The sequence below is a fragment of the Salmo salar genome, chromosome 01 (genome assembly GCF_965601325.2).
Source record: "Salmo salar chromosome 01, fSalSal1, whole genome shotgun sequence".
In the NCBI taxonomy this organism is placed as follows: Eukaryota; Metazoa; Chordata; class Actinopteri; order Salmoniformes; family Salmonidae; genus Salmo; species Salmo salar.
In genome coordinates this window covers 24,894,443-24,914,961 of record NC_138291.1, presented here as the reverse complement: position 1 = coordinate 24,914,961, position 20,519 = coordinate 24,894,443, and the positions used below count along the sequence as shown (strand labels likewise).

At 43.3% G+C, this 20,519-nt stretch overlaps 1 protein-coding gene and 1 long non-coding RNA gene across 7 annotated transcripts in view; one reads left to right on the top strand and one right to left on the bottom strand.

Moving 5' to 3' along the window:
• Positions 1-2,537: 2,537 nt before the first annotated feature.
• On the bottom strand, positions 2,538-12,734 carry LOC106580508 (uncharacterized). 2 transcript variants are annotated; one of them, XR_014391402.1, is made up of 7 exons: positions 12,653-12,734; positions 11,920-12,347; positions 9,696-9,787; positions 3,936-4,057; positions 3,752-3,841; positions 3,026-3,157; positions 2,538-2,920 (listed from the first exon to the last, which is right to left on the bottom strand). It is a non-coding gene; the product is annotated as an uncharacterized LOC106580508 (long non-coding RNA). The 2 variants fall into 2 exon arrangements; XR_001322900.3 differs by having other exon boundaries at positions 9,719-9,787.
• Positions 11,741-20,519, top strand: part of LOC106580379 (interferon alpha-inducible protein 27, mitochondrial) — a 27,771-nt gene continuing 18,992 nt past the window's right edge. For 2 of the 5 annotated variants that reach the window (XM_014161584.3, XM_082971597.1), the window contains exon 1: positions 11,912-11,984. The gene's annotated coding sequence lies outside the window, so the exon portion shown is untranslated. Of the gene's footprint in view, positions 11,985-18,258; positions 18,312-20,519 lie in introns of all 5 variants that reach the window. The other 3 variants (XM_045715366.1, XM_014161407.3, XM_014161493.3) reach the window with 3 other exon arrangements.

The following is a 20,519-nucleotide window of genomic DNA, read 5'->3' as shown; positions in this document are numbered from 1 at the left end:
TCCCCCCCTACTCACAAGGCAGGCAATACGCTTGACCTCATCTTTACTAGATGCTGTTCTTCCACTAATCTCATTGCAACTCCCCTCCAAGTCTCCGACCACTACCTTGTATCCTTTTCCCTCTCGCTCTCATCCAACACTTCTCACTCTCCCCCTACTCGGATGGTATTGCGCCGTCCCAACCTTCGCTCTCTCTCTCCCGCTACTCTCTCCTCTTCCATCCTATCATCTCTTCCCTCTGCTCAAACCTTCTCCAACCTATCTCCTGATTCTGCCTCCTCAACCCTCCTCTCCTCCCTCTCTGCATCCTTTGATTTCCTCTGTCCCCTATCCTCCAGGCCGGCTCGGTCCTCCCCTCCTGCTCCGTGGCTCGACGACTCACTGCGAGCTCACAGAACAGGGCTCCGGGCAGCCGAGCGGAAATGGAGGAAAACTCGCCTCCCTGCGGACCTGGCATCCTTTCACTCCCTCCTCTCTACATTTTCCTCTTCTGTCTCTGCTGCTAAAGCCACTTTCTACCACTCTAAACTCCAAGCATCTGCCTCTAACCCTAGGAAGCTCTTTGCTACCTTCTCCTCCCTCCTTAATCCTCCTCCCCCTCCCCCCCCCTCCTCCCTCTCTGCGGATGACTTCGTCAACCATTTTGAAAAGAAGGTTGACGACATCCGATCCTCGTTTGCTAAGTCAAACGACACTGCTGGTCCTGCTCACACTGCCCTACCCTGTGCTTTGACCTCTTTCTCCCCTCTCTCTCCAGATGAACTCTCGCGTCTTGTGACGGCCGGCCGCCCAACAACCTGCCCACTTGACCCTATCCCCTCCTCTCTTCTCCAGACCATTTCCGGAGACCTTCTCCCCTACCTCACCTCGCTCATCAACGCATCCTTGACCGCTGGCTACGTCCCTTCCGTCTTCAAGAGTTGCACCCCTTCTGAAAAAACCTACACTCGATCCCTCCGATGTCAACAACTACAGGCCAGTATCCCTTCTTTCCTTTCTCTCCAAAACTCTTGAACGCGCCGTGCTTGGCCAGCTCTCTTGCTATCTCTCTCAGAATGACCTTCTTGATCCTAATCAGTCAGGTTTCAAGACTGGGCATTCAACTGAGACTGCTCTTCTCTGTGTCACGGAGGCTCTCCGCACTGCTAAAGCTAACTCTCTCTCCTCTGCTCTCATCCTTCTAGACCTATCTGCTGCCTTTGATACCGTGAACCATCAGATCCTCCTCTCCACCCTCTCCGAGCTGGGCATCTCCGGCACCGCGCACGCTTGGATTGCGTCCTACCTGACAGGTCGCTCCTACCAGGTGGCGTGGCGAGAATCTGTCTCCGCACCACGTGCTCTCACCACTGGTGTCCCCCAGGGCTCTGTTCTTGGCCCACTCCTATTCTCGCTATACACCAAGTCACTTGGCTCTGTCATATCCTCACATGGTCTCTCATATCATTGCTATGCAGACGACACACAATTAATCTTCTCCTTTCCCCCTTCTGACAACCAGGTGGCGAATCGCATCTCTGCATGTCTGGCAGACATATCAGTGTGGATGACGGATCACCACCTCAAGCTGAACCTCGGCAAGACGGAGCTGCTCTTCCTCCCGGGGAAGGACTGCCCGTTCCATGATCTCGCCATCACGGTTGACAACTCCCTTGTGTCCTCCTCCCAGAGTGCTAAGAGCCTTGGCGTGACCCTGGACAACACCCTGTCGTTCTCCACCAACATCAAGGCGGTGACCCGATCCTGTAGGTTCATGCTCTACAACATTCGCAGAGTACGACCCTGCCTCACACAGGAAGCGGCGCAGGTCCTAATCCAGGCACTTGTCATCTCCCGTCTGGATTACTGCAACTCGCTGTTGGCTGGGCTCCCTGCCTGTGCCATTAAACCCCTACAACTCATCCAGAACGCCGCAGCCCGTCTGGTGTTCAACCTTCCCAAGTTCTCTCACGTCACCCCGCTCCTCCGCTCTCTCCACTGGCTTCCAGTCGAAGCTCGCATCTGCTACAAGACCATGGTGCTTGCCTACGGAGCTGTGAGGGGAACGGCACCTCCGTACCTTCAGGCTCTGATCAGGCCCTACACCCAAACAAGGGCACTCCGTTCATCCACCTCTGGCCTGCTCGCCTCCCTACCTCTGAGGAAGCACAGTTCCCGCTCAGCCCAGTCAAAACTGTTCGCTGCTCTGGCACCCCAATGGTGGAACAAGCTCCCTCACGACGCCAGGACAGCGGAGTCAATCACCACCTTCCGGAGACACCTGAAACCCCACCTCTTCAAGGAATACCTGGGATAGGATAAAGTAATCCTTCTAACCCCCCCCTTAAAAGATTTAGATGCACTATTGTAAAGTGGTTGTTCCACTGGATATTATAGGTGAATGCACCAATTTGTAAGTCGCTCTGGATAAGAGCGTCTGCTAAATGACTAAAATGTAAAATGTAAGCATTTCACTGTAAGGTCTACACCTGTTGTATTCAGCGCACGTGACAAATAAACTTTGATTTGATTTGACAATCCTCAAACAAAATGGAGTATACATAAAATAAACAATGTATTTACATTGGGTCTAATGTGTGAGAGGAAGGCATGTTTTTAAAAAGCACACAGAATTTCCTCAAACTGTACAAATTAAGCAAGTCTTTTACAATATCAATAACACATTGATTTGATAGATATTTAGAGTAATTGTGTAGATATTGAGAATGGATATGTAGGAGTAGATATCTCAAATCCTAAAATAAAATTGAGCAAACATAAAATAAACAAGTAATTACAACTAATTTACACTGGGGATAATGTGTGTGAGTGTGTGTGACAGAGAGAGAGTGTGTGTTGTGTTTTATTTTTCCTTGTCAGCCACCCATCTCTGCTTTCTCAGAGATGAGGCTGTCAGGCAGTGGTGGAGTGCATGGCAGATCTGAAAGAGATATGCACAAAGTGAGAGTAAGTACACAGCTCAACAACATGTCTGTGTGCACATCTGTTGGTGTGAGTGAGCATATGCAATATAATTCTGAATTACCTGTATCCATCTGGGAATCCTCAAAAGTTTCTCCCTTCACAGCCAGTGTAGTAGGAACTGGTGCAGCCGGTAAATGAAAGACCACAGCAGAGGACTGCTGTGACTGCAGCTGAACTGCTGGGGGTGGCAGATCTAAAAGAGAGAGGCACAATTGTCTTAACTGACAATAATCATACAACTAAACAGACTGAATGAGTGTAAGGCCTAGATTCAATCAGATCAAGAGTTAACCGGCGATAGCCGACACCTGCATTGCTGATGTTTTGGCGGTGTCTGAGGTGTAAGTGTATTGATCTGTCAAATCGGTAAGCAGCAGCTCTTGATCATTGTCACGAAACTCCACCGTCCTACTCGTGTTACATGTTCAGAACGAGAAAGTGTAGGTTATATAGAAATAATGACGCTCAAATTCAAAATCATTCAACTAAATAATGAGGATTTCTATCAGCCTAATCGAGGTGTAGATTACATCTCAAATTCCAGTGTTCTAACTTGTAAACAGGGCTGCATGAGATTTCAATTAATGCGACTCCGTGCAGGCAATGGCAATGTCCGCTTTAGGTATAATGCCAGGAGATGCTTGTGAATTTGACAGCTCTAACACAGTTCCACCTCAGACACCGCCAAAACAACCGCTATGTGGATGTCGGCTATAGCAGATATGATTGAATAGAGCCCCAAGTGAGGGAGAGTGTGCATGGGTGTATACATGCATGTGATGATTACCTGTATCACCTGTCGTGGCCGGTGTAGCAGGTGCCGGGGCAGACGACTTCAGCTGTGAGGACTGTGGTTGAGCTAATAGGGATGTCAGCTCTAAAAGAGAGAGTAACAATTTTCTTAAGTTAAAATAATTATACAACAGAACAGAATGAGTGATTGAGTGTGTATACGTGTGTGTGATAATTACCTGGACCACATCACACTGCTTCAGGTCTACAAGCCTCTGGAAGTTCCAGCGTGCCACTCCAGGCCTGGAACAGCTTGGTTGAAACATTGTTACCTGTCACCCACCGAGCCTGGTTGGCAGATCTGAAAGATAGGCACAATATTATTTTAATGACAAAGCCTTGACTACACACTAACCTAAACAGAACAGACTATGGGAGGCACACAGTAGTACATAGAGCCATGACTACATGGAACTCTATTCCACATCAAGTAACTCATGCAAGCAGTAAAATTAGATTAAAAAAACAGATAAAAATACACCTTAAGGAACAGCGGGGACTGTGAAGGGAAACAGGCATACACACGATAACATATGCACTGTACACACACGTACACATCTATTTTGTGTTGTAGATATGTGGTAGTAGAGTAGAGGCCTGAGGGCACACAATGTGTTGTGAAAGTATTGTAATGTCTGGTTTTAGACCCCATCATAGCACTGAGACTGCACTTGTGAAGGTGGTAAATGACCTTTTAATGGCGTCAGACCGAGGCTCTGCATCAGTCCTCGTGCTCCTAGACCTTAGTGCTGCTTTTGATACCATCGATCACCACATTCTTTTGGAGAGATTGGAAACCCATATTGGTCTACACGGACAAGTTCTGGCCTGGTTTAGATCTTATCTGTCGGAAAGATATCAGTTTGTCTCTGTGAATGGTTTGTCCTCTGAAAAATCAACTGTAAATGTTGGTGTTCCTCAAGGTTCCGTTTTAGGACCACTATTGATTTCACTGTATATTTTACCTCTTGGGGATGTCATTCGAAAACACAATGTTAACTTTATTTATTTATTTTTTATTTATTTTACCGTTATTTTACCAGGTAAATTTACAGCAACGACCTGGGGAATAGTTACAGGGGAGAGGAGGGGGATGAATGAGCCAATTGTAAGCTGGGGATGATTAGGTGACCATGATGGTATGAGGGACAGCTTGGGAATTTAGCCAGGACATCGGGGTTAACACCCCTACTCTTATGATAAGAGCCATGGGATCTTTAATGACCTCAGAGAGTCAGGACACCCGTTTAACGTCCCATCCGAAGGACGGCACCCTACACAGGGCATTGGGCTATTTTTTAGACCAGAGGAAAGAATGCCTCCTACTGGCCCTCAAAAACACTAATTGCAGCAGCATCTGGTCTTCCGTCCAAGGACTGACCAGGACCAACCCTGCTTAGTTTCAGAAGCAAGCCAGCAGTGGGATGCAGGGTGGTATGCTGTACATTTAAATGAAACATGGTGAAGCCCCAAAATTGCACTCGCTGGAAGCCTGTGTTTCAGACATAAGGAACTGGATGGCTGCAAATGTTCTACTTTTAAACTCGGACAAAACAGAGATGCTTATTCTAGGTCCCAAGAAACAAAGAGATCTTCTGTTGAATCTGACAATTAATCTTGATGGTTGTACAGTCGTCTCAAATAAAACTGAAGGACCTCGGCGTTACTCTGGACCCTGATCTCTCTTTTGACGAACATATCAAGACAGTTTCAAGGACAGCTTTTTCCCATCTACGTAACATTGCAAAAATCAGAAATTTTTTGTCCAAAATGATGCAGAAAAATTAATCCATGCTTTTGTTACTTCTAGGTTAGACTACTGCAATGCTCTACTTTCCGGCTACCTGGATAAAGCACTAAATCAACTTCAGTTAGTGCTAAATACGGCTGCTAGAATCCTGACTAGAACCCCAAAATGTGATCATATTACCCCAGTGCTAGCCTCCCTACACTGGCTTCCTGTTAAGGCAAGGGCTCATTTCAAGGTGTTACTGCTAACCTACAAAGCATTACATGGGCTTGCTCCTACCTATCTTTCCAATTTGGTCCTGCCGTACATACCTACACGTATGCTATGGTCACAAGACGCAGGCCTCCTAATTGTCCCTAGAATTTCTAAGCAAACAGCTGGAGGCAGGGCTTTCTCCTATAGAGCTCCATTTTTATGGAATGGTCTGCTCTAACCATGTGAGAGACGCAGACTCGGTCTCAACCTTTAAGTCTTTATTGAAGACTCATCTCTTCAGTAGGTCCTATAATTGAGTGTAGTCTGTCCCAGGACTGTGAAGGTGAATGGAAAGGCACTGGAGCAACGAACCGCCCTTGCTGTCTCTGCCTGGTCGGTTCCCCTCTCTCCACTGGGATTCTCTGCCTCTAACCCTATTACAGGGGCTGAGTCACTGGCTTACTGGTGCTCTTCCATGCCGTCCCTAGGAGGGGTGCGTCACTTGAGTGGGTTGAGTCACTGACGTGGCCTTTCTGTCTGGGTTGGCGCCCCCCCTTGGGTTGTGACGTGGCGGAGATCTTTGTGGGCTATACTAGGCCTTGTCTCAGGATAGTAAGTTGGTGTTGAAGATATCCCTCAAGTGGTGTGGGGGCTGTGCTTTGGCAAAGTGGGTGGGGTTATATCCTGCCTGTTTGGCCCTGTCTGGGGGTATCATCGGATGGGGCCACAGTGTCTCCTGACCCCTCCTGTCTCAGCCTCCAGTATTTATACTGCAGTAGTTTATGTGTTGGGGGCTAGGGTCAGTCTGTTATATCTGGAGTATTTCTCCTGTCTTATCCTGTGTCCTGTGTGAATTTAAGTATGCTCTCTCTAATTCTCGCTTTCTCGGAGGACCTGAGCCCTAGCACCGTGCCTCAGGACTACCTGGCATGATGACTCCTTGTTGTCCCCAGTCCACCTGGCCGTGCTGCTGCTCCAGTTTCAACTATTCTGCCTGCGGCTATGGAACCATGACTTGTTCACTGTGATTACTATTATTTGACCATGCTGGTCATTTATGAACATTTGAACATCTTGGCCATGTTCTGTTATAATCTCCACCAGGCACAGCCAGAAGAGGACTGGCCACCCCTCATAGCCTGGTTCCTCTCTAGGTTTCTTCCTAGGTTTTGGACTTTCTCAGGAGTTTTTCCTAGCCACTGTGCTTCTACACCTGCATTGCTTGCTGTTTGGGGTTTTAGGCTGGGTTTCTGTACAGCACTTTGATATATCAGCTGATGTAAGAAGGGCTATATAAATAAATTAGATTTGATTTAATGTTTTTCAAATTGTATAACTGCCTTAACCTCTATGGGACCCATTCCCGTTCTCATCCCGTTAACGGGATTGATTTTGACAACAGCCAGTGGAAAATCAGAGTGCCAAATTTAAAACAGCTAAAATCTCATAATTCAATTTTCTTAAACAATCAACTATTTTACACCATTTTAAAGATAAACTTCTCGTTAATCTAACCACATTGTCCGATTTCAAAAAGGCTTTACGGCGAAAGCATAACATTTGATTATGTTAGGACATAAACTTCACAAGAAACACCACATAGCCATTTTCCAAGCAACAAGATGCATCACAAAAACCCAAAACACAGCTAAATGAAGCACTAACCTTTGATGATCTTCATCAGATGACACTCCTAGGATATTATGTTACACAATACATGTATGTTTTGCTCGATAAAGTTCATATTTATATCCAAAAACAGCATTTTACATTGGCACGTAATGTTGAGAAATGTTTTCCCTCCAAACCTCCCGGCGAATGAGCACAATGAGCACACATAGTACGTAAATTCTCATCGTAAACATTGATCAATACAGAAGTGTTATGCAGAGAATTATAAATACACTTCTCCTAAATGTAATCGCTTTGTCAGATTTCAAACAAGGTTCACAGCGAAAGCACAATTTGCAATAATCTGAGTACAGCCCAGATGACACTAGCAACTAGCAAACAGAAACCCGCCATCTTGGAGTCAATAAAACTAAGAAATTACATTATAAATATTCATTACCTTTGATTATCTTCATCAGAAGGCACTCCCAGGAATCCCAGCTCCACAATAAATGTTCGATAAAGGTCATATTTATTTCCAAATTATCCATTTTGTTCGCGCGTTAGGTTCACTATCCAAATCCACTACGCGCGTGCAGTCCAGACGAAAAGTCAAAAAAGTTATACTACAGTTTGTAGAAACATGTCAAACGATGTATAGAATCAATCTTAAGGTATATGTTTTTATCATATACCTTGAATAAAATTCCAACCGGACCTATCTGTTCTCTTTAGGAGTGAATATGAACTCAGCTCGCTCCCAAGTCATTGCACGTGACTTGAGCCCATGCCTTATAATGGGACACCAGTTTACCACAGCTGGTATTCCCTTCAAATTCACCATAGAATCTTCAAACACCATTCTAAAGACTGCTGACATCTAGTGGAAGCTTTAGGAAGTGCAAAATGAACCCTAAGTCACTGTATACAGTCAAGGCAATCACTTGAAAGGACTACAAGCACCAGACTTCCCACTTCCTGCTTGACTTTTTCTCTGGTTTTTGCCAGCCATATGAGTTCTGTTATACTCACAGACACCATTCAAACAGTTTTAGAAACTTCCGAGTGTTTTCTATACAAATCTACTAATAATATGCATATTCTAGTTTCTGGGACAGAGTAGTAACCTGTTTAAATTGGGTACGTTTTTCATCTGGCCGTGAAAATACTGCCCCCTAGCCCTAAGAGGTTTTAAGGGGGGCGTGCCCTGGACCCGAGGAAGAGTAGGCTAATGTGGATCCATAATAAGTACAATACAAAAAATGTATTAAGTTTGTGTGTATCTGGCAACCACGTAGCAGACTTCATTTTATAATTTTTTAAAAATCTTTATTTAAACTAAGCAAGTCAGTTAAGAACAAATTCTTATTTACAATGACGGCCTACACCGGCCAAACCCGGCCAACGATGGGTCAATTGCGCGCCGCCCTATGGGACTCCCAATCATGGCCTGTTGTAATACAGCCTAGAATTGAACCAGGGTGTCTGTAGTGACGCCTCAAGCACCGAGATGCAGTGCCTTAGACCGCTGCGCCACTCGGTGTTATTATGACTTTGAAGTGTCAACCTGACCACCTCCTTGTAGTAGGACATTCAGTGATTAGCTTGGGAAAAATGACTATCAACAGTGTATAATAAAAAGGATATCAAATATTCAGATATGGATTGACAAGTAGGCTAAATCATGTGAAGCTACAAACCTCTAGGGCTTAGTCTACACTCAAGTTAAATAAAGGATGCAGGACATGAGCTCTAGGTCCATGCCTCAGGACAACCTGGCCTGACGACTTCTGGCTTTCCCTGTCTCCAGTCCACCTGGTCGTGCTGCTGATCCAGTCTCTGCTGTTTCTGTCTGCAGCTATGGAACGCTTACCTGCTCAGGGCTCACCGAAGGTACTACCTTGTCCCAGACATGCTGTTTAATCCTGTCTCTCTCTACAGGACCTACTATCTCAACCTCTAAATGCTCAGCTATGAAGAGCCAACTGGCATTTACTCCTGAGGTGCTGAACTATTGCACCCTCTATAACCACTGTGATTATTATTTGACACTGCTGGTCATCTATGAACGTTAAACGTCTTGAAGAATGATCTGATCTAAATGGCTGTACTCTTTCATAATCTCCACCAGCACAGCCAGAGGAGGTCTGGCCACCCCTCAGAGCCTGGTTCCTCTCTAGGTTTCTTTCTAGGGAGTTTTTCCTAGTCACTGTGCTTCTACGTCTGCATTGCTTGCACTTTGGCGTTTTAGGCTGGGTATCTGTATAAGAACTTTGTGACAACTGCTGATGTAAAAGGGGCTTTATAAAATACATTTGACAGATTGCTTGTATATGCTTCTATTCATGTCAGTAACTCTAAATATGACATTGAGTTATCTTACATTTTCTCAATAGGAAGTTGTACCTTAAGCCAACATTTTTTCCTGGTCTTTCCTGCTGGGGACAGGGGGCTTCAGGTTTGGGAATGGAGGGCCTAGAGAATTGGAAAATTAACAATAATTAGTGTCCACATTTATGAATGAAATTCAATTTGGGTTAGCTGTGTATCTCATCTGATTGAGAAGTGCTGATGATATACTGTATGTTTCTATTTTCTTTTGAAAATCTGCCACCAAACCACACAATTCTATCTAGTGAGAGTGCACACAACCGTTAGATTATTTTACCAAGTCAAAAATAACATAATTTTGTCAAGGGAGACCTGGAAAAGAAGACAAGAGCTCTCAAGTAAAAGGCATATCCATAGCAGCAGCTATGGTATGGATAAGGACAATAGCTGTGTTCGAATACTCATACTAACGGCAATATAGTATGGTTATTGGTCATAGTATGGATATAGTTAGTATACCAAAAGTTCCCAGATGTTGTACTAAATTTGCAAAAATATGAAGTATACACGCAGAAGACAGTATTTCCGTACTTTAGGGAGCATAATGCAATTCTTCAGGAGATGGGCGTGGCTTCACATTGTTTTCAGATTTGAAGAAAATTGAGGAAAATATGCAGCCGATATACAACGAGAGCAGATGCATTGCTAATTAATGCAAATGCATTGCTAATTATGAAAAATGTTAAGAAAATGTTGAACAATGTAATAAAGTAATGACTTTTCAAATAAGTTACCTTACACGTTATGTAGCCTGACAATTTGTTAGCTATGCTGTCCTTACGAACCACATAGCATGTTATTACAGCAGTAACGTTATGTACCAGTATGTTAGTTGGCTACTTATACATCAAACTTGCCAGTATATTAACTATAGGCTAACCAATGTTAATTGACGTGATTATTCCCGTCACTCTTAGCTAAATGGTATAGTCGTTGTGCGTTCTCAATGGACATTCGGGTGCTTTCGTAAATTTTCTCTGGCTATATACTCCGATTTCAGAGCACTCTCCTCTGAGTGTACAAGAGCGCAGAATAATTTAATTACGAGCGCCAACACCCATTGAATATGGCATTTGTCAGCAAAAAAGCGTAATTAAATTGCTGCCAGCAGCACAGTTATAGTCACCAACGCTCCAGATAACATGAAAACTGCCTGACCAGCTCTGCTAGGGTGAGTAAAATGGTCAGAGTGGTCTCGTTTCTGGAAGTAGCTAGTCAACGTTAGCTTGGGCGCTTGACTGCTGTTGTATGGTCAGTACGCTCAAATCGACCCTATTCATCCGGCCGAGCATCCAGTGTGCACTCTGAATTTACAAACGGATAATCTGACAACGACAACGCTCTGAATTTATGAGCACTCCTGCACTCCAGATTGAATTTAAGAACAAACCCGAAGTCGTAAAATGTCTAACTAGTCATTTGTTACACTAACTAGATAGCAAGAGGTTGCATAACAACAGCATCAACTTCCGGTAGACAGGTGAACATCTTGTACGCTCAACTGAAAGGATAGTTTACAGTATTCTAAAATGAATTTATAGTATGTAAACGGTAACTGTACACCACAATAACCACCTAACGATGACTAACCCCAATCCGTACACATTTTAGGCAACTGCGGCATTCAAACTCCCGAGAGGTCTAAGGCACTGCATATCAGTGCAAGACGCGTCACAACAGTCCCTGGTTCGAATCCAGGCTGTATCACATCCGGCCGTGATTGGGAGTCCCATTGGGTGGCGCACAATTGTCCCAGTGTCGTCCGGGGTAGGCCATCATTGTAAATAAGAGTTTGTTCATAACTGACTTGCCTAGTTAAATAAAGGTTAAATACATGAATATATTTTTTTAACGAGGCTGCAATGAAAACTAATGTGGCTGTAACTGTTTGAATGTTAAATGAAGAGACAGAGGCATTGATGCGAGTAACCAGTCTTGTTCAGTATATTGCAATACATCCGGGTATCTCAAGCACACTGGTAAAACACTGGAGTTGCAGTCATTAACATTTACCAACAGATGGAATCACTGTGCCATCTTACACCCATAACAGTAACGACTGTGTTGGCATCAAAATCCGTAGTGTGAACTAACTTCCTATTTAGCGTTGATTGACATGGTAATCGACCAATAGTATTGGAGAAAAGTTGAAAAAACTGACCCCTCTGACGCTGTACATTAAAGTGTGATGTGTCACGGCGCAACTCATTCTGTACCTTACAGCCTCTTTCTGTCAGGAGGAGCGCCTCTCTCGCAGATGAAAAACAAGAAATGATCAATGGTGAGTGTGAAGTTAATTCAATCAATTGTTCATTTTTCGCACCATCATGACTGAAAAACCGTGACAGCCGCAGTTAACTTGTGAAGTAATTTTGCCCCACCTTAACACTTCAAATTCGACACAAACCTTTAAATAGGTATGTAATGAGAGATTAACTCTTTATATAGTGTTTTATTTACATTTTAGAGGTTATAAGATGGATAAATCGGGTGAAAAAGGCTGTTTCCCCACATGACATATCTCTCACTTTGACGCAGTACCTTTCCGCGTCCCCACCCGCCATGTTAAAAAAAAGACCTGGCGGAGCTCCATTGCTATCTTCAGTCAGGCAGAGACGGGCAGCAGGTCTCGTCATTGATTTTGCTGGAAAGGGGAGAAATTGTGCTTTATAATGGTATTCATATTACAGTTAATCTGGAAGTATTACATTTTGGGGGCGCTAAAATATGGTCAAGTGTACGGAACATATCGAACTTCTGTACATCGCTGTTTAGTTAATGTTCGTTTAACTAGCTCCAAAGAAACAACCAATGACAACAGTAGGCTGGACACACTTTTTCTTCTTCTGATAACTAGTTCATTGCCTCTGCCGTGGAGCCCGGTTTCATAATATGACCATATTTCCCAGCAGCTTGCCGTAGTTTTGAAGTAATCGCGAAAAAACAGACCTTATTTTAGGGAATTTTCCACCTTGCCAGCTCCTATGAGTTCTGTAGATCTTTTGCACAATGTAGCAACGCCCACTTCCGCTCAACTTCCTACCCAATACATAGCGTCCTGTCAGCCTGATTGTAGTCATACTAGCTTCGAAGTCACTCGTTTTATCATTCTCAGTATATTAATCATATTCCTATAGCTTTTTAAAAATAATTATTGTTAAATTCTGTTTATCCGTTCAGTTAGTGATTTTTGCAATTCGATTGTACCAACCATGGCAGTGTTTTACTCAAGGCACTTGCAAGAGCTGCCAAAGATAAGTGACGGATGTACATCGTCTGGACAAGACAAGTAGCAAAGCACTGACCTCCAAGTTGAAAAATGGACTCAAACTTTGTCTCCAGTTACCTTTCCAACTATGAAGGTAAGTTGCCTATCAGACCAGACAAGGTCGTTTATTCAAAGCTGTGACATAGTTTAAGACATGCCTTTTACAGTAGCTAGCTAACATTATGATTGCTCATATTTTTTTCTATTCCAAACCGTTTTGAACAGGGACAACGTGACAGGAGAGGTCAGCATAAGGGCTTGCTACCACAGGTCCATGAAGAAAAATGAGAAACCACACAGTTTGAGTGAGGGGTGAAAAGTCAGCTGTTTGTGACACACTACATGCTGGTTACACAGTCAGAGATGAAGCCTCGTCTTAGACTAAGAAGTTCCTGTCAATGGAGATCTGCATAAAGAGGCATTGCTTAGTCTAGAACTAGGCTTAACCCATGTCTATGAAAATGTTCTTAGTGTAGTAATTGTTCAGTTGTCTTCCTTGCTGTTTATGTAAGCTGTTATGTTTGGATGCATTAGATTACATTTAAACAAGGGCATATACCCCTAATAGAAAAGTTTAAACCTGTATTGCTGTAATGAATTTAGTGGCTGTTGCATGTTGCCCCAGTCACTTCTGTTTGCTGGTCGTGACACATGTTGAGTACTTTTTATAGTCTAATAAATAAAACAAATTATATCCCCACGTAGGTTGTACTGAAGCCCTCTGAGCCAGTAACAATGACACAACATCACTGTTAATGTGTTGCTGGCACTGCATTATGCAACCACACAGTTGCATTACCATTCCAACTGCTCACTATTCCCAGATGGGAACACTAGTTGTCCCACCTGTGCACAGCTGCACAGAGGTCGAGCAGCAGTGGCATAAACCAAGGACTATGCTATGTTTTAATAGCTATACCACATATCAACATCATATGGTTATAATCACATCATAATGCTAATAAATGATTTAATGAAAACTTAAATCGTCTCATGATTAGATTTAGAAAAGTGCCTTTGTACTGTCTTTTTACAGGATCTGCAACCTGGGCCCATAGGCAAAATTACCATCACCAAACCCACCAAAAGCACATGGCAGAAGGAGGGATTAGGTGAGTATTCCCTAATAGTCAATATAGTAGGTAGTAGCTAGTCATGTCCTATTACACTTTGACAGTATAAAATGATTTAATTTCAGGTGGTTTCAAGTACATTGTTTAGATTGGCTAACCACAGTGGCTGCTTTGCAGAAGTACACTACAGCGCCCTTCTTGGAACGCTCCCTGACTTCTCAGTTCTCCAGATAGAAGAGGCATACAAGAACATTGACCCTCTATCCAAGCCATTGATCTGCAGCATGGGGATGTGTGCTGAAAAGCTTTTAGCTGACTCCCACTGTGGAAAGGTACAGGTGGGGAGCCTCCTGTCTTACCAGCAGCCTCCAATCACGTGACACATAGTTCACCATAAGGAGACACCACCATTCCCCTCACTGCCCCTGGATGGCTACAGACTGGAGAGCAACTTTCAAGGCTGCACATTTGTGTTCAGTGAAGAAGACCAGCTTCACATAGACTATTCAGGTGAGAGAATACATAGAGACCCAGTGGTGTTCTCACTAATTAGAGAGAAGGGTGACTGCTACTACTTGTGTACATGAAAAAGTTCTTAGGCAGGAAAGATGAAATAACAAGGGACAGGCTCCTTTATCTTTCAATGAATGAAAGAGAAACAAACCAACATCTGTCTCTGGAATGAATTAATACTTCAAAATAATTCAGTTAAATGTTTGTTCTCTTGTCACTGTAAATAAAAACTCTTTATAACATTTTGTTTGGAGTATAACAGAGGTGTTTATTACCAATAAATGGACTACAGGGTGTTAGACAAAGTGGACGGTCAAAGCAAAAAAAGGAAAGATGCATTGCCGTAGTAGCTCATTGCTCCTTGGCCCATGCCTTCACAAGAGCCCCACACTGGTAGTTACACTGAGAAGTCAAGCCACAGCCCAGATGCAGTTGATGCTTCCCATCAGTGACATGAGGATCTTTTGGACATGGTAGTTATTCCACTGGAATAGCAAAGGTACTGCTCCCTTCTGCAGATGTCAAAGCCCACTAGAAGGTATCATGAAATCTTAATTTCCTAACTTTCAATAAAGATGCCGCACCAAATAATGTTAACGTCGTTAGCACCAACGTTAACTAGGTACTGGTAGCTAACGTTTGCTAGCTAAAGAGACAAAAAGACAACACAATCAAATTACAAAAATCACTAACTGAACGGATACACAGAATTTAACGAGTGATTTAAAAACGCTATAGAAATGATTATATTAATATACCGAGGTAATGATAAAACGAGTGACTTCGAGGTTAGTATGGCTACAATCAGGCTGACAATGCGATCTGGACAGGAAGCTATGTATCGGGTAGGAAGTTGAGCGGAGTGGGCTTTGATTCGTTGTGCAAAAGGTCAATTGAGCATAGTGGCACCAACTCGCCTTCCAAACTTTTATTTTATTTATTTTATTGCAGAAAAAACAGTATACATACAAGAAGTATACAAACAGACAATGATAACGTATGCTAGGGGGTACAACAAATTACAGATTATACAAAGACCTTAAAAGATGCACACATTGATTGTTTTAACAGCATTCTTATTAGAAGAATGTAGAATGGTCTTAATGTACTGCTCGAATTCCTTATAGAAAACACGGAAGAGTTATTTATTATTATTTTTTTTTACATTTTATTACTGAATTTACGTTTATGAATATGACATTTTTCCATTAGCACAATTAGATTTGAGGTAAAATTGTTTTCCTTTATCTTTTTTATAGTTATGGAAACTGAGCAGCACATTCTCCCATAAACAAAAGGCATCGAATATTAACAAGTATAAAACAATGAATATCCTTCCATAATTTATTTACATGTAGACAATGCCAAAATAAATGCTAAACTGTTTCTGAATGCTCAACAAAAAGTACAGGTAATGTTTTTTAGTTTCTTCAAATCAAATTTTATTTGTCACATGCGCGAAATACAACAGGTGTAGACCTTGCAGTGAAATGCTTACTTACAAGCCCTTAACCAACAATGTAGTTAAGAAAATAAAAGAGAACAACAAATCATTAGAGCAGCAGTAAATAACAATAGTGTGGCAATTGAGGCATAGATAAGAGTAGCAGCAGCTTTCCAGATTGGGGGGAGGGGCATTTGATTAGCAGTTCAGGAGTCATATGGCTTGCGGGTAGAAGCTATTTAGGAGCCTCTTGGACCTAGACTTGGCGCTCCTGTACCACTTGCCATGTGGTAGCAGAGAGAACAGTCTATGACTAGGGTGGCTGGAGTCTTTGACAATTTTTAGGGCCTTTCTCTGACACTGCCTGGTATAGGAGGTCCTGGATGGCAGGAAGCTTGGCCCCGGTGATGTACTGGGGCGTACGCACTACCCTCTGTAGTGCCTTGTGGTCGGAGGCCGAGCAGTTAGTTGCCATACCAGGCTGATGCAACCAGTCAGGATGCTCTAGATGGTAGAGCTGTAGAACTTTTTGAGGATCTGAGGACCCATGCCAAATCTTTTCAGTCTCCTGAGGGGGAATAGGTTTTGTTGTTCCCTCTTCACCACTGCCTTGGTGTGCTTGGACCATGTTAGTTTGTTGGTGATGTGGACGCCAAGGAACTTGAAGCTCTCAACCTGCTCCACTACAGCCGATGAGAATGGGGCGTGCTCGGTCCTCCTTTCCCTGTAGTCCACAATCATCTCCTTTGTCTTAATCACATTGAGGGAGCGGTTGTTGTCCTTGCACCACACGGTCAGGTCTCTGACCTCCTCCCTATAGGCTGTCTCATCGTTGTCAGTGATCAGACCTACCACTGTTGTCATCAGCAAACTTAATGATGGTGTTGGAGTCGTGCCTGGCCGTGCCGTCATGAGTGAACATGGAGTACAGGAGGGGCCCCTTTGTTGAGGATCAGCGTGGCGGATGTGTTGTTACCTACCCTTTCCACCTTGGGGCGGCCCGTCAGGAAATCCAGGATCCAGTTGCAGAGGGTGGTGTTTAGTCCCAGGATCCTTAGCTTAGTGATGAGCTTCGTGGGCACTATGGTGTTGAACGCTGAGCTGTAGTCAATGAATAGCATTCCCACATGGGTGTTCCTTTTGTCCAGGTGGGAAAGGACAGTGTGGAGTGCAATAGAGATTGCATCATCTGTGGCTCTGTTGGGGCGGTATGCAAATTGGGGTGGGTTTCTGGGATAATGGTGTAGTGAGCCGTGACCAGCCTTTCAAAGCATTTCATGGCTACAGACGTGAGTGCTACGGGTCGGTAGTCATTTAGGCAGGTTTCCTTAGTCCATGTCCCCAAGAACACTATGGTGGTCTGCTTGAAACATGTTGGTATTACGGACTCGGACATGGAGAGGTTGAAAATGTCAGTGAAGACACTTGCCAGTTGGTCAGCGCATGTTCGGAGTACACGTCCTGGTAATCCATCTGGCCCTGCGGCCTTGTGAATGTTGACCTGTTTAAAGGTCTTACTCACATCGGCTGCGGAGAGCGTGATCAAACAGTTGTCCGGAAAAACGAATGCTCTCATGCTTGTTTCAGTGGTACTTGCCTCAAAGCAAGCATAGAAGTAGTTTAGCTCGTCTGGTAGGCGTGTCACTGGGCAGCTCTCGGCTGTGCTTCCCTTTGTAGTCTAATAGTTTGCCAGCCCTGCCACTTCCGACGAGCATCGGAGCCGGTGTAATACAATTTGTTCTTAGTCCTGTATTGGCGCTTTGCCTGTTTGATGGTTCGTCGGAGGGCATAGCGGGATATTTTATAAGCTTCCGGATTAGAGTCCCGCTCCTTGAAAGCGGCAGCTCTACCCTCTTGAACTAACAAATACCATCAAGGGATATGTTACAATTTACATTAGCGAACACCTTATGAAACAGCTATGAAAACCAATCTAGCAATATTTTAGACATAAATACATAACCATTGATTTTCCTTTGGTACATGTGTGTCAATTTACTTTCATATTTTTTGTACACTCACATGGCAATCAGACTGAAATACAGAATTCTGGTGTGCGGAATAGAGATGGGTATTGTGTGGATGGGAGGTTCTGCCTGTCACTTGTTTTTCAACAGGTAGTGGACTCGAAGAGGGAAACTGTCCATGTGCTGCTGTCCCCTTTATTCTGAGTGTTTGCAGTGTTAGTGTTTTTAGCTAATCTGTGTAGCTCACATTATGTGCTCAGTTTGATAGTTTTCTTGCTCTTTCTTTGCAGATAAGGACAACTTGACAATAACAGTAGCTGATGTAATGAAAAGTTGGAGGGTGGTATGGTAATGGATGACATTATTGGGGCGGCAGGTATCCTAGTGGTTATTTACCAAAGTAACACTGACATAACAATAATGAGGCTATATACAGGGGGCACCGGTACAGAGTCAGTGTGTGGGGGGTACAGGTTAGTTGAGGTAATTTGTACATGTAGGTAGGGGTGAAGTGACTATGCATAGATAATAAACAGCGAGTAGCAGCATTGTAAAAAACAAATGGGGGGGATCGATGCAGCACCGTATCTAGTCTCCTAATAATTGCATAACAGTGCAAGTTAGACACGTCATCTTTTGTTTGCATGTTTTTTTATTGAACCTTTTAACTAGGCAAGTCAGTTAAGAACAAATTCTTATTTACAATGACGGCCAAACCCTAACTATTTTTTTGTTGGTCCTGTCAATGTTCAGTGATCACACATGCTTCAGCCCACACAGGTTACTTTCCTGCTTGCAAATGTGTGCTGAAAGTCGGGATGTTTCATAGTATTTCTGATTCTTAACTCACCACCACCAATGAATTTAATTTATCACAGATATCCACGGAACCACGACTGCAATATAGGCCTACACTCCGATTTAAAAAGGTGCTATCTAAGAACTAACAGGATTCTTCCGCTGTCCCCATAGGAGAACCCTTTTTGGTTCCAGGTAGAACCCCTTCTGTGTCTAGGTAGAACCCTTTTGGGCTCCATTCCACAGAGGGTTGTACATTGAACCAAAAAGACTTCTACCTAGAACCAAAAAGTTTTCACCTTTGGTGACAGCCAAAGAACCCTGTTGGAACCCCTTTCTCAAAGAGTGTACTCAACAAGTTTAGCCTGTTAACCTCTCTAGGGTAGGTGGGACGAAATCGTCCCACCTTTGCAACAGCCAGTGTAATCCCGTGGCGCGATATTCAAATACCTTAGAAATGCTATTACTTCAATTTCTCAAACATATGACTATTTTACAGCATTTTAAAGACAAGACTCTCGTTAATCTAAAACCACACTGTCCGATTTCAAAAAGGCTTTACAACGAAAGCAAAACATTAGATTATGTCAGCAGAGTACCCAGCCAGAAATAATCAGACACCCATTTTTCAAGCTAGCATATAATGTCACAAACCCAAACCGCAGTTAAATGCAGCACTAACCTTTGATCTTCATCAGATGACAATCCTAGGACATTATGTTATACAATACATGCATGTTTTGTTCAATCAAATTCATATTTATATCAAAAACCAGCTTTTTACATTAGCATGTGACGTTCAGAACTAGCATACCCACCGCAAACTTCCGGTGAATTTACTAAATTACTCACGATAAACGTTCACAAAAAACATAACAATTATTTTAAGAATTATAGATACAGAACTCCTCTATGCACTCGCTATGTCCGATTTTAAAATAGCTTTTCGGTGAAAGCACATTTTGCAATATTCTGAGTAGATAGCCCGGCATCACAGGGCTAGCTATTTAGACACCCACCAAGTTTAGCCCTCACCAAAGTCAGATTTACTATAAGAAAAATGTTATTACCTTTGCTGTTCTTCGTCAGAATGCACTCCCAGGACTTCTACTTCAATAACAAATGTTGGTTTGGTTCAAAATAATCCATAGTTATGTTCAAATATCCTCTGTTTTGTTCGTGCGTTCAAGACACTATCCGAAAGGGTAAAGGGTGACGCGCCCGACGCGTTTCGTGACAAAAAATGTCTAAATATTCCATTACCGTACTTCGAAGCATGTCAACCGCTGTTTAAAATCTATTTTTATGCCATTTTTCTCGTAAAAAAGCGATAATATTCCGACCGGGAATCTGTGTTTTAGTTCAAAGAGAGAGAAAATAAAAACATGGGGTCGCCTCGTGCACGCGCCTCAGTCTCATTGTCCTCTGATAGACCACTTACCAAAGGCGCTAATGTTTTTCAGCCAGAGGCTGCAAAGACGTCATTCAGCTTTTTCCCGGGTTCTGAGAGCCAATGGGAGCCGTAGGAAGTGTCACGTTACAGCAAAGATCCTAACTTTTCAATAAAGAGAGTCAAGAAGCCCAAGGAATGGTCAGAGAGGCCACTTCCTGTAAGGAATCTTCTCAGGTTTTTGCATGCCATATGAGTTCTGTTATACTCACAGACACCATTCAAACAGTTTTAGAAACTTTAGGGTGTTTTCTATCCAAAGCCAATAATTATATGCATATTCTAGTTTCTGGGCAGTAGTAA